The sequence below is a fragment of the Sceloporus occidentalis genome, unplaced genomic scaffold, assembly GCF_023333645.1.
Source record: "Sceloporus occidentalis isolate IW3139 unplaced genomic scaffold, rSceOcc1.0.p SCAF_137, whole genome shotgun sequence".
Taxonomy (NCBI): domain Eukaryota; kingdom Metazoa; phylum Chordata; class Lepidosauria; order Squamata; family Phrynosomatidae; genus Sceloporus; species Sceloporus occidentalis.
In genome coordinates this window covers 2,484,030-2,497,915 of record NW_028317117.1, presented here as the reverse complement: position 1 = coordinate 2,497,915, position 13,886 = coordinate 2,484,030, and the positions used below count along the sequence as shown (strand labels likewise).

The 13,886-nt window shown below is 45.2% G+C and overlaps 1 pseudogene; it reads left to right on the top strand.

Moving 5' to 3' along the window:
• LOC149281240 (arf-GAP with Rho-GAP domain, ANK repeat and PH domain-containing protein 1-like) overlaps positions 1 to 11,073 on the top strand; it is a 54,938-nt pseudogene extending 43,865 nt beyond the window's left edge.
• The last annotated feature ends 2,813 nt before the right edge of the window (positions 11,074 to 13,886 follow it).

The following is a 13,886-nucleotide window of genomic DNA, read 5'->3' as shown; positions in this document are numbered from 1 at the left end:
TCTGTACTATGATGTCATCACCCGCCGCATGCGCAGCCCCGTCATGAGCATGAGAAGAGAGAACTTTGCGTTGCCCCCCCCAGACTAGATCCTTATGGATTGAGCTGACCTTCCCAGTGTACCCCATCACCCAAATCAGACCGAAATCAGGGGATGAATACAGAGATTAACCCTTGGTCTGCCGTTCTCTACATGTCAAATAGGAGAGTGACCCTGAAAGCTGAATTAGTTGTACGGTGTGATTGGCAGCCCGTTGCACCGACGCGTTTAGCTTTAATGACATCATCACGGAGCAGGCACGTTCTCCGTAGAAAGGTATTGCGAGGTGCGGGGCGCGATAAACATCGTGGAGAAGCTGGGTCTGGGTTTGTCGCCTTTAGCTGCTGTTGGATAACAAATGGCAACTAAGAAACTGGCCAAGCGTTATAGGAGTTGTATTCTAACAAGCACAGCAAGTCCTGGTTCTTTTACCTTAACCTTACGTTCTGGGCCAAATTCACTGAAATGCATCATTTTAGCCCAGAGTTGCTGTGTTGGGAGATTTGGGGTCTAACAGCTCCTTTTCATGTTTTGTTTTTTGCAGAGAGCCGGGTGGGGGACTCCAAACACGGCACCATGAAGTTCCGGGAGGACAAAAGCTACCTGGGATTCGGGACGACGTTTCACGAGCGCTACTTCATGCTCAACAACACCACCTTGCGCATGTACAAAGACGTCAGGGTACGTCCAGAGGTGACAAGCAGCACATCTATTAACTTTATGATAACCCCCCCCCCCCAAAGGAGCCTGAACCAATCCATAGCATTCAGCATCTTAGCAATAGCTGGGAGATAACTTACTGGGGTGAAATAATGCTGCAGATATACGTTGTATACAGATAGAAACAGGAATATATGCATTAGAGACCCGCATTAGCGTATTGGAGTGTAGAATGCAGGGTTTGGCAGGGCCCCTCCAAATAAATTGATTAAGGTGTCATTTTAAGCGGCAGACCCCCGTATGTGCCCCCCGCAGCAGGTTAGGTGTCCGTGCTGGCCTTTTCTTGTCTTCTTGTAACCGTTAACCTTTATTAAGCAGAGTCCGAAGCTGCAGAACGTGTCCTCGGACAGTGCGAGTGAGGTGAGAGGCTTGGAGGGGGCACTCTTCGTTCTCGCTGGGTGCTGGTGGCGGACTCCCCTCTCACTCTTTTCACCTATTGAAGTGATTCTGCACTTATCTGGGGGTTTATTCACTAAATGGAGAGTCCCTCACTTTGTAATTCGTTATGAAGATCCTACGTGTTCAGGTTTCTTCAGCAAAGATGGGCGATCCGGCCCTGTATAATGTATACTTAAGAGGAAACTATGGAGTAACCTTGCTGATCTAACTATACATTATCCAGGGCCAGCCAAGCTCTTCCTGGAGCAGAAGCTCACTTGGGTTGGCCCTTCATAACGTATAGTGAAGCCACAGAGCTGAAACTACAACTCTCCTGTCGTCTCTCCCTTTTAGTGAATAGACTCCGGCTGATAACATGACCGTGTGATGGGAACCATCAGGTCCTCTAACCCACTGGAAACAATCTCTGCTCCCTTTGGATCTGCCTCTTATTTGACCCATGTCCCTTACACAGCCTCCAAAGTTTGGGGTCACTGAGCGGTTTTCATGGAAAACAAAGACATTTCTGTGATGGGAGTGATAAAGGGCCATCGGGACCGGCCCAAGGCAAAATGCCCCCCCCTTATCTACCCTTCCTCTCCCTCCGTCCCTCCCTATTATCTACCCTTAAACCCCCCCCCGCCCTTGTACTTGCCTTTCAGCAGTCCTGCGGCGAGTCTCCCTGTTGGGTCTCAGTGCCGGCTTCAGGGGCATGAATCTGTCTCTCCGTGACTCCATCCCTCCGTCTCTCACCTCAATTTTTTTTTTTTTTTTTTTTAAATACTTACTTTTTCTTCTTCCACCGACGTGCTCTTCTCCCTCGAGATCTTCTCCTTGTCACGCGGTGACGGGCAACTGCTCAGCGTGAGCCGCCCCCTTGAGCGTCACGGCGCATCTTCAAGGGGGTGGAATGAAGAGCCGAACCGATCGGCACGCAGGCAAGCTTTTCAATAGCCACATCGGATGACAAAAAAGCGGCACATGGGGCAATTGCCCCAGTCTGCTCCATTATAGGGCCGGCCCTGAGGGCCATTGGAACACAGGAGTGATGGGAGTGATAAAGGGCCATTGGAACACAGGAATGATGGGAGTGATAAAGGGCCACGGGAACACAGGAGTGATGGGAGTGATAAAGGGCCATTGGAACACAGGAATGATGGGAGTGATAAAGGGCCATTGGAACACAGGAATGATGGGAGTGATAAAGGGCCATTGGAACACAGGAGTGATGGGAGTGATAAAGGGCCATTGGAACACAGGAGTGATAAAGGGCCATTGGAACACAGGAGTGATGGGAGTGATAAAGGGCCACTAGAACACAGGAGTGATGGGAGTGATAAAGGGCCATTGGAACACAGGAGTGATGAGAGTGATAAAGGGCCATTGGAACATAGGAGTGATGGGAGTGATAAAGGGCCATTGGAGCACAGGAGTGATGGGAGTGATAAAGGGCCATTGGAACACAGGAGTGATGGGAGTGATAAAGGGCCACGGGAACACAGGAGTGATGGGAGTGATAAAGGGCCACGGGAACACAGGAGTGATGGGAGTGACAAAGGGCCATTGGAACATAGGAGTGATGGGAGTGACAAAGGGCCATTGGAACATAGGAGTGATGGGAGTGATAAAGGGCCATTGGAGCACAGGAGTGATGGGAGTGATAAAGGGCCATTGGAACACAGGAATGATGGGAGTGATAAAGGGCCACGGGAACACAGGAGTGATGGGAGTGATAAAGGGCCACGGGAACACAGGAGTGATGGGAGTGATAAAGGGCCACTGGAACACAGGAGTGATGGGAGTGATAAAGGGCCACTAGAACACAGGAGTGATGGGAGTGATGGGAGTGATGAAGGGCCATTGGAACACAGGAGTGATGGGAGTGATAAAGGGCCATTGGAGCACAGGAGTGATGGGAGTGATAAAGGGCCATTGGAGCACAGGAGTGGGTTTTTTTCTGATTGCATTAATAGATTTTCCCAATGATGCTTTTCTCATCTTCTAATGGGGTTAGATGCCCAAATCGCAGCAAAGTTTTATGTTTCTAAGTTTTCAGAAATATTGGAATAAGGCATAAAAAAAGTGCATTTCTAAGTTACTTAATGACTGTTTTTGTTGAGGACTGTGGCTGATTAGTATTCTGAAGAAAAATAATATGGATTAAACACTAAAATAAGCCTTTCCATTAGAAAAAAAAAATGTTTTTTAAAATGGTCGGCCAGTTTTGGAGATTTTTGGATAATACATTTATACTTGCATTTCTCATTCCTTGCAGGTTTATTTATTCTAAATACCCTCCCAAAAAAATAAAAAAATTAAATGTATCTAAAATTTTTAAACATTCAAAAATTTGTTGAACCATTCTAGAAAAAAATCTAGACAATTTTCCATGCCCTTTAGAGACGATACGGTCCCTTTTTCAGCACAGGTCGTCTGTAATTGTCGCAGAGCGTTTCCGTGCCTGGTGTGCGGGTTGATACATGCGCGACAGATAGGATTTTAGCGCGTGGAATTAAACCGGAACCAAAAGAACTCAACGGGATTTCTCTCGAAATACAGGAATGATTCTAAAAGAAAAATAATAATAAAAATAGTGAAATGTAACCACCTCTCCTTATCGCAGAGCCACAAGGCGGAGAAGGAATGGGAAGTGAAAAACCTAACCATTTACCTGGGGGTGAAAAAGAAGATCCGTACCCAAAATGAAAGGTAAGAACTGCCGGGTACTGCGTTTAAGTTGAATGTTTAGGGGATAAGAGACAAAGGGCCAATGGCGTTTAGAACGAGTCATATATCCCCCCCCCCCCCCCCCCATATACTTAAGACCAGCCTAGGGGGCTGGTATGGAAACCCACCCTTACCGGTGTCTGCGTTCTATGTTTGGGAGCAGATAATGGAAATGTAACCCAATCCCCAGTAGGGGGCAGTATAGATCTTTCAGAACTCTTTCCTCTTTGTTTCTGATATATTGTGGATTATTTTGTGTCGACAGCCCCGCACCTTCTAGATTAACCCCGAATAAAGCGTGCGAAACAATACGCTTTTGGAGCCAGTAGCTCATAGGAATGTCCGTATTAACCCCCGGCAGCTCGGGGCGAATCACCGCCAAAAACCCAGCCAATTTACAGAATTGTGTTTAAGGGGTTAAAGCACAGGATGAAGAAATTGCCCGAGGACCTGCAGTCCTTAAAAGAAACCCGAGAGGCGCCCTATAATGTCGCTATCATACTCGCCCAAAATGTCGCTATCATACGCGCCCTATAATGTCGTTATCATACGTGCCAACTCTCTGGGTTCTGCCCGGAGTCTCCAGGTGAAGCACTGCTTCCCCGGGTCTCTGGGTCGCTTTCTGGCCTCTCCGTATGTTTGTGCCCCCCGGTAAAGTTTTGAATGTTTCTGGGATGCGATGGGTTAATGGGGGTCTGTGTAAGAATGGTGTTTATTCCCCGCTGTCGTATCGGTGTGCGGTGCCAGCTGGGGTGGGCACGCGGGGGAGGAGTCATGGCAGATCTCAGCACTTTGTCATGGAAACACTTGCCTGCTCCTCGTTGCTAAGACAACATCCCAAAGGGCAGAAGCATGTTAGCTGGGTGTCCGGGCATTGGCGGGTTAACCCTTTCACTTCTGACAAGTGCATTGGTCCCCCCCCCCCCCCGGGGAGTAAATTACACAAATAATTGTATTTAATGGACCGGAACATTTTATTATAACAAAAAAAAAAGAGAGAAAAGTTGGTTCGTTCCTTTTGTTCTCTGCTTCCATGGTAACCAAGTGCTTCACAGATCTTTCTAATCTTTACCTAATCTCTAAAAATACATATATATATATTTTTATTTATAGTGAAACCGAATAATTGACTAAATATTGAGTGTATACGTTTGTGTATCGTTTAACCCTTCGAGCGACTATGAGAATGTACCTCTAGGTGAATTTTACATTCATTCAAACGGTGTAAAAAAAAAAACCAAAAAACAATTTTAAAATGGCTTAATACAGACAAATGCAAACCCTGAGTCCTGCACCAGTCGCTGATCCCGCTCCACGTGCTCTCCGCCTGATTCCTCTCATTCTATTCCCCCCCCCCCTTCCCCTGACTCGGTGCCGGCCAAGCCCCTTCCCTATCTCGACGTCGGGACGCCCGCCTTCGCCCCTCTTAGCTTCGGTAGGAGTCATGGAGGGGGGGTTACAGCTACAGAGATCAGATGGCAGAAAATGTCGTGGAACATAAAACCTGTTTTATAAAAGACAGGAAGTCCCCGTGTAAGCGGAATTCGCTCTTCCTCCAGACAAAGTAAATGTTATTTGGAACCGGCAGACGCAGCAATGGTCCCTGAGCGCGCCCTAAAGAAAGGACGGAGCGCATGAGTGGCGTGTCCCCGTGTGAAGGGGCCGGAGTCATCTGTATCGCCGGCTGAATTCTGATCTTAGAACGCGGAATGGAGATATTGTAGCCCAAATATGTGTTAGGGTTTCTCCTTCTATTCTTCTGTTTACTGAAAGGGTGGTAGATAAGTGGAACAGTCTCCCAGCAGAGGTGGTAGAGGGTAATGCAGCAAGGGGGATTTAAACATACATGGGATAGGAATACGGCTCCTGAATCTAAGACGAGACCAACGACTGATTAAGGAGAAACGGGCAGCTAGATGGGGCCAAATGGGGCAAATTCTATGTTTTTACTCCATTGCACGCGGGGGCCGGTACTAAGATTTCTCCTGTCCGCTATTAAGCTGTGTGTATTGGCCGTCTTACAAGCTTGTCCGTGTTATTGTTGTTTATATAGCACCCTCATATTCCACAGCGCAGTACAATGGGGTTGATACTTTTTCCACTGGATTTGTTTTTTTTTTACTATGTGAATTTAAATATTTGGTGCGTTCTTGGAAATGTATAATTCTGAGCGCAATCAGATATGTAATGAAAGGGCTAATTTATCACCTAATTGCCTAAAAGATGGCATTTTTGTAGCGTTCCTTGATGCAGAATTCTTTTTAGATGACCCATGTCAATAGTTCCGTGAGTTCCATGTCCGCTTTCAACGTACTGAAAATAATCTGCTCTGTTTTATGAAAATGCTGCAAGAAATATGTTGCAGGTTAAAAAAAGGGTAATTTGAATAACTCCCAATAAAGAACAATCTTTTTACAAAATTACATTAGTTTTGGAGTCAAAATACCATTTCTTTTCCGTTTCAGCTTGGGATTTACGGTAATTTACAAGAATGAAAAACAAGAGAGGTCACAGTGGTAAGAAAACCTTGCTTTTGACCTTTTGAAAAGCAATTAAAAGTTTTTTGCTCAATTTCATATTTTATGCTTTATTGTAAATACATTTTTGTTTTTAGATAGTTGGCTGTATTAATATCAAGTATTTATTTAAATTGCAGTGATTTGTACATCAATAATACAATAAAATTTTACTTCTTGTCAGTAGATAATTGATCTTTAATGGCTGCACGCAGGCAGCCATCTTGCCTTAGTATGCCCCGCCCCCCTACTCTCGAGACACACTGGAGCTGTTTAGTGATATAAGTTGAGTCTGGAGGCTTCATGGCTTTCTTATTCTTTCATACGGTCAGTGTTAGAGTCAGGGCAAGTGGGGTTCCATTCCTGGGCCCCGCAGGGCCGTTGGCTGCTGCTTTTCCTCACCCTCATGGTCTCTGCTGGACCCGCAGGGATCACAGGCGTGAGGGAGAGCTGGAACCCTGTTTGCCCCTTCCTAAAGGCGAAAGGGGCCTTGCTGATTGTTCTTGCCCCAGGGAATGGTGAGGACAGCTCGTCATTCTGTTTCAGCGAGTAAGCCTTCAGCTTTCGAGATATGGCTTCTCCTTTTTAATAAAGGTCTTGGAGCTTTATTGATGCTTTATTACTTATATATCACGTATGACTTTTTAACCCCACCGTGATGTCCTGCCTGGAGGTCCTTAGACCTTCTGATGCATCTGGTGTTTGTAAACCTGGAGTTCCTCTTACAAATGACCTCTGGAAAGCCAAACCAGGTTACCTTGGGGAATCAACACTAGGGGGGGGGGTTCTCAAACTCTGCGGGGCGCCTGGATTACAAAAAAAAAAATGTCTTAAAGAAAAATACAGAATGGAGACTTTGTAACCTCAATCGGCGGCTGTCAGCAGGCAAAGAAAGAGGTTCTTGGCATGTAATATTTCGAAGGATCGAGGATATGTTCTGTAAAGATAAAAATGATGTTCTGCACCGGACAGTCCTGTGTCTGCCGGTAATACCGTTGCTGGGGCTATTACTATATAGTGCTTCTTTAGATAGGTATGCAGGCTACCCAAAGCATTGATAAACAAGCTCGTTCTCAGAGGGTTAAAAACAAATGACCTGTGGGGGGAAAAAGCTAAGTGGCTTTCGGTAAAAGCGCTTGCAGCGTTGGCCGTTAGTCTTTGAGTCTAGATGGATCTCGATGCTTGGTGGCTTAATGGGGATCCCAAGGGGCCAAGGAAAGGATTGTTCAGAACAGATACGGCCCCGCTAGAGATACTTGTGTTACGTAGCTTTATTTTTAGTGTTCTGTTTAACCCATCAGCTGCCAATTAGTTTTTCATATTTTTATTGCTGAAGCTGAGGCTCGTTGCCCAAGGTCTGACCCAGGACGGCACCTTCGGTAGCCTTCTGTAACAAATCTTTGCCGCTTCCGTCCATAACCCGCCCTAAGAGAGACCCGGGAACCTTCTACATAATCATAGGGTCTCTCTTTTTTCTGTCTGTATGATGCGGATCAATACGCTGCGATTGGGATAATGTACGTTAATTATCCCGATGTTTCCCGGGTAAACACAGCTTCGGCAGCCACATGGCTCTTCCCTCCTGTCTGACGCCGGTCTGGTTACTTTCTCCTCCGTTGCCCCCACGAGATGAGGCCTCAGCGGTCTAGCGGCTTCGATATCTTCCATACGTGTCCAGGAATACCTTGCAGCTCCGTAGAGCCTGACGGCAGACTGCTCGGCCCTCGGAGGGATTCGCTTTCATTTCTTTTCTTCCGTTTGTTGTTTCAGGTACGCATGCTGCAAGTCGGGGGTGGAGCTGAGAGAGTGGTTTGCAGCATTAACCTTTGTACAGGTATATAAAAAAAATTATATAATTTTTGGACCAATTTCCATTTTCAAAATATCATTTCCACCAGTGATATCATACAAAATGTCTAAAACTGTGACGTACGTTCTCTGACATCACAGCTACATAAAACATAGCTTTGCCCGGAATAAACTGCATCATAGATCCTCCCCAAAGCACCAAAGTGCGGGTCTAAATATTCTTAATCACTAATACTCTGTTCCCAGATATTCTGACCCAGCCCCCAATGTGTTCCCCGTTCCTGTATGTCCTCACTTATTATATGTTCCTTGGTATGCTCACTAATATTTCCATCTCATGCGTTGTCACCAAAGCCCCCATCACAGTTCTGATTACCAATGCTATTGTCTCTAAAGATCCGCTCCAGCCCCAGTTTCATGCAAAATGCACCCAACGCGTTTTACTGCGTGTAAATCCGTGCATGTATTTCCCAGATATTGGCATTTCTCCTCTCCCTGGTTCCTGTCAGCGTCAGGAAGTGTACTTTAGTACACTTCCTGCTTTAAGTAAAGGCAGCCAGTGGGAGGAGCTCCGGACCATTTTTGGGACTAGACTCTTCCCACCTGTCCTCTCGACCTCGATGCCCCCAGGGGTACATCGATGTTACAGTAAGCACTTCCATCCTAAATATCCGATACTAACAGACTCCTCTCCTTTCTCCTTGATCTTAATCAGTACGGCAGTCTGTGGCCTGAGCAGACCTCAAGAATAAGGAAACGGCAGTCGCAGCTGGACAACACGTTTGGGAATCTGTCCCTCATCCCCATACGAGGAAGCGAGAACGACATACGGAAAAGCGTAGCAGCCTTTAACAAAGACCCCCTCGCGGTAAGTAACGGGCGGCCGGTATAAACGAGCTATGGCCAAATACTCACGGATCGTTTTTCGCTAGAAATTGTTATACCTTAGTTAAATTGTATGGGTGAAAGATATTCATGGTATATATATTCAAACATATATGTACATTACATGAGGATATTTTCAGGGCTGTTGCTTTTATAGCCCATTTCTCCTGCTGTAAAAACTCAAACCTTAATCAGTCTTTGGTCTCATCTTAGATTCAGGAGCCGTATCCCTATCCCATGCATGTTTAATACCCTCACTGTATTACCCTCTACCACTTCTACTGGGAGGATGCTCCACTTAAAGGAACATGTGTATGGTCGGGTCTAATATCATTATATTAGGGAAAGAGGTTAATGCATGGGGGGGTTCATCTCGGGGAAAGAGGTTAATGCATGGGGGGGTTCATCTCGGGGAAAGAGGTTAATGCATGGAGGGTCCATGTCGGGGAAAGAGGTCAATGCTTGGGGGGGGGGGGTTCTGCAGAATTTGCAAGGTAGAGAAAAAGTTAATGTAAAGGTGGCAGCTATCATATACATTAAAAGTACATATGATGATGAGCAGTCAAAATAGACATGAGATTGTAAGCTCCTTTGAGCCGGGCTCTCCTTACCTATAAGTCAAATTATGTTACATACTACGTGTGTACAGGGCTACGGAATATGATGGCGCTATATAAAACGGTAAATAATAATGAGGTGCTCCTTCCAATTCTGTACCAGGGTGCCATGAATTCTCTCAGCGGGGGTTTTATTATCCCAAGCGCTCCAAATAGATTCCCTTGGGGTCCGGTGGATCGTCAGAAGGGGGGGCTCTTTAACGGACACAGATTATTCTCCTCCGATGGTATTTTTATCGCCTTGATTGGCGGTCTCTTTTGACCGCCCGATACGTTTAACCCGAAGCTTTCTTTTGCTCGTTGAAAGCGCTGTCATCCGACTGATCAGAAGAACGATGTATCTCACAAAACTCAATCAAAAATTCGCCTCCAGCTACCGTATCCCGCTGGGACTGAAGTTCGTTAATGCGAAGCGTTTAACGAGTTCAGTCCGCAGATTAATACTTCCAAGCAGCCGCATCTCTGCACGCTGCACGGCGTCATTAGAAGAGAGAACAGATTTAAAGGTCCCGTTCCACCTGCTATTATTTTTTTTTGTAACTAAATGCGACGTTACAGAAATGATTCTTTAATTATGGAAGGTTATTTGCTGGGAACACTTCATTGTCATGTGATATAAAAGCAGGCACTGATCATTTTTTTTGTGATTCAACCTACGGTGAAAAGCATTAAATTAAATGTATTTTCTTGATATACTACAGAGGGCAAATTATATTTTGTGATGTCCTACCAGCGTAAGCTTTGCTAATTTGTTTTATGAAGCGGCTATTTCTTAATTATTTCGTAATCTGATACAGATTTATTAAGAAAAATATATATATATATTATCTAAAAACATTTTGATTCTGCACTTGAGCCCGTGTGAGCTTGTGGTGTAAGCGTGTCACCGGAACAGGAATGGGGCAGAACCGGGGGCTGCAACAGCGATGGAAAATAAAAAACAAAAATGTATATTTGATTTATATTTTTCCTGTTAAAAATCAAGCGTACGTTACATGTAATATCTTTTATTATTATATTTCTTTTACAGCTTCTAGGAAATGTATGAAACTCGTGGAAACAAAGTCAAGGTAAATCAAGTCAAATTTCAGGAGCCATATGCCTATCCCATGCATCTTTAAATTCCCTCACTGTATTAGCCTCTACCACCTTTGCTGGGAGGCTACTCCATTCATCTACCACCTTCTCGGTAAAGTGCATCTTCTTTAACGTTATGCCAAAGTCTCTGACCCTCTACTTTTACTCTTGTTCTGGAGCGGCTTATCGCCCCATACCGTACCCAGAAAAAGCTCAAACATAAACCCCCTCGGACGTGGCAGTGTTTGTGGAAACCTGTGATGGATATGCGGCAGGTAGTCCTGTCCGTCACAAACCATCTCTAATGCTCTCCCCTAAATGTATCCAAGACATTATATATTACTATGTATTTTATATTGTTTTTAATGGATTTTACTGAGGTTATACACGATCGCTCAAAAGTTTGGGGTCAATTCGCTGTTTTGATGGAAAATAAGGACATTTCTGGCTGTAACATAATTACAAAAGGGTTTTCTGACCATCAATTATCCTTTTAAACTTAATCTCGGATCAGCAAACACAACGTGCCATTGGAACACAGGAGTGATGGGAGTGATAAAGGGCCATTGGAACACAGGAGTGATGGCAGTGATAAAGGGCCATTGGGACACAGGAGTGATGGGAGTGATAAAGGGCCTCTGTACGTCTATGAAGAGATTCCAGCTACAATAGTCATTTACAACATTAACCCCGTCTGCGCTGGATTTCTGATCCATTTCATGTTATTTTAATGGACAAAAGTTGTCTAAGAGATTTCTAAGTGACCCCAAACTTTTGAATGGTTGTGTACATGCCACCCAAAAGCTGTTTGATTATAATCTTGCGAGTCTTTGTTACAGGGCTAGCCTTGCACAGTCGGACAGGTCCCCGTAGAGATTTATACCCAGGCGGACACTATTGGACTCTGTATTACGGGTGACTCCGAGATCCGCGGACCTGTCTAATATCGGCGGAGCTGACCGCGCGGATGAGATGCCGGCCGAGCCTCCATGTGAATAATACGGTTTCTGCGCTGTAGACGCTTTTTGTAAATAGCTGGACTGTAAAACGTGGACCCTTGGTGGTCCTAGAACCTTGACGAGGTCTTTGCGATTGTTTGACGACGTTGGAGGATGAGACGTGTAACGTTTTCTGCCGGACGATGAGCTCCTTCCGGCTGTGAACTTGGTTTTCTTCGTTTCAGTTGCAGATTTTCTTTTGATTTTATCCACTAACCAAAAAAATTAGAAGAGTCGCGTCTGGATGATGATCGAGAACCGTCAGCCCCCCCATCCTTGTGAACGTGGGTGATCATTTAATAATTTCAGAGATCCCCGGCACTCTTGTTAATCCATTTCTCGTGCATCGGATGCATTTCTATAATCGCGGATACTTTTCTTTCTTGAAGCCTGGCGTAACCCTTTCCACCGCCCGATGTGAAGAAAGGTGACAGCGCTCCAGGTGCTGGGGCCACAGTAGAAAGCAGGTGCCCAATCTTCTACTAGGACTGCAGCCTCTTCCTTACCTCCAAGACTGAAGTCAAGTGAGGGTCAGATCTTCTAGAACCCACCCTGTAGAGGGAACCCCCTGAAATCTTCTTGGCGGGATGGCAGCCAAAAGAAAAACTTGCCCCCTCCCCCAACCCCCAACCAAAAAGTTCCACTTGGTTGTTTTCAGTCCATAAACCATGTCAAATCAACCCATATAAGAAAAATATGTCATCTGACCCCCCCAGCCCATGGCCGGTATTATGAGAACAGATCCCTCCACCATCAGCCATAGGCTCGGGTATATTTAAGTGAGGGAAGAAAATAAAAGGTGCAAAGTTTCAAGGGTCCAAGTTCATTTTTGCTGTTCTTATAAACGTCATGTGCGGTGAAAGTGGCCCCCGCACAACCATAAAAACGTGAGTGCCCTGGCTGAACTTACGAGGGGGCTTCACGATGCCCCCCCAGGCTTCATAAACCAGGCTCAGAGGATCAGTCTCACAGGTACCCACGCGATCCGATGATGAGCCCAGATTCCACCAGTCCTGGTTTTCGGGAACCAGGTCATACAAACGGACGTTTTTATCTTTATCCTGCCGAGTCCACGGGGGGCAGTCGTTTGGGGTGTTATCTGGTGGAGACTCCGCAGCGGATCATGTCCCATGAAGAAAAAGAACAATTAAAAACGCAATGAGGCGGCGCTCGCATTCAACAGAAAAGCAGAATTTTAACATTTCCTTTTTTATGACCGCGATCAATATGTATTTGTAAATATGTATCAATAGCTGTAAGAATTAGAATTTGGAATGTGGAATTAGAATGACATTTTTCTCCCGTTTATATTATTTAAATCACGCCCCCCTTAGTGTAGGAGAGTTACTTTTGTGATCATTGCTTCGTCTGCTTTCTATAGATTCTCTACATCATAGAGGGATACGACTCCGGAGCGACAGAGAAAAAGAGACGTAAACTTGTAATAAGAAAACTTTTCAGAATTATATTTGTATAATTGTATAAAAAGTCTGTCTGTGTTGAGCCCAAATTATTTAGATTAAAAATGAAACCCGAGTTGATTTTAATTATAACATTTCTGGTGATTACGTCCTTTTTTTGGTCTTTTTCTTCTTCTATTAAAGGAATTACTTGTATTGCGTAAAAAAAAAAAGGTGGCTTCTAAGATCTGGTCGCTGAGGTCTAATTTGTCATTCGAGTTACAGACTAACATAACTGACCTAACATAGCGGCAACGAAAGAACGGGAACAGCAACTTGTTTATCTCCGTGAAGCTGGGATGGTTTTCATGTACGGCTGGCACTTCAGTCTCCTGCTCCCTCCACCACCAGATCTCCGTTGCTTGTAAATGTGTCTCCCTGCGATCACGGTCACTGCTTTCGCCTCCGTACCATGCGATCATGCCCCAGGAGTCCAGACTGCTAACAGAGTCCAATTAGCTACATAGGGCGTTGCACAGGGGAAAATATACAACATAAAAGGCATACACATTCAGATTCCTGGGTGGGGGTACTTTGAAGTAGTGGGAAGATAAGCCTGAGAGTCTGGGTTAAAATGCGTTGCAGTCCTACTGATTCAGCTCCTCGGTAAGCAATATAGCCATTAAAAATTAGGACTCGCCAAACTTTGGGGTACTGTGA